Genomic DNA, 800 nt, shown 5'->3' on the forward strand with positions numbered 1-800 from the left:
CATGTTCTTTGTAAAAGTATCATAAAGCAGGACAGATGAGACAAATATCATAAAAACTGAAGAGCAGATGAGCACACACATGTATGTATTACAAAAGAAAATCCACAAATTCATTAGAAATTGGCAGGGTAGGCTGAGGAAGTAGGTAGATGTAAAATGTCTGTAAATGGCGAAAGAACATAAACCCAAGACTGAATAAACGATGTTAAATATCCATGCCAAGGAGACAAAAATATGTTAGGATACAATTACCATTAAGACACCACAAGAAGGTCCGTATCCTGCCGTGATGACTAAAAAGAGTTGGTTATTAGCCACAATGTGTAGGCAGTCTCATGCCAACGGCCATACCACGTTGAGAACACCGCTTCTCGTCCGATCAGCGAAGTTAAGCAACGTTGGGTTTGGTTAGTACTTGGATGGGTGACCGCCTGGGAACACCAAATGCTGTTGGCAATAATGTTTTTTGTTTTGTTTTGTTTTGTTTCGTTTGTTTTTGTTTGAATGGCTGGCTGGCTGGCTGGCTGGCTCCACGGGAAATTCACGGAGTTGTGTGGAATAAGGCCTGGTAAAATGAATTAATATGTATGTCATGTTTAAAACAAACTCGCTTAATATAGTGTGTGAGGCTTTATACAAAAACAAACAACCAAAACAAAACATGTTGTATATATATATATATATATATATATATATATATATATATATATATATATATATATATATATATATATATATATATATATATATATATATATATATATATATATAGCTTAATCCGGGTTTGAACTCGCAACTCC

The 800-nt window shown here is 34.6% G+C and overlaps 1 non-coding gene across 1 annotated transcript; it reads left to right on the forward strand.

The window, feature by feature from the left end:
* Positions 1-337: 337 nt before the first annotated feature.
* LOC138360378 (5S ribosomal RNA) lies at positions 338-456 on the forward strand. Its single transcript, XR_011226326.1, has one exon. It is a non-coding gene; the product is annotated as a 5S ribosomal RNA (ribosomal RNA).
* Positions 457-800: the final 344 nt, after the last annotated feature.

This window comes from Procambarus clarkii, unplaced genomic scaffold (assembly GCF_040958095.1).
Source record: "Procambarus clarkii isolate CNS0578487 unplaced genomic scaffold, FALCON_Pclarkii_2.0 HiC_scaffold_109, whole genome shotgun sequence".
NCBI lineage: Eukaryota > Metazoa > Arthropoda > Malacostraca > Decapoda > Cambaridae > Procambarus > Procambarus clarkii.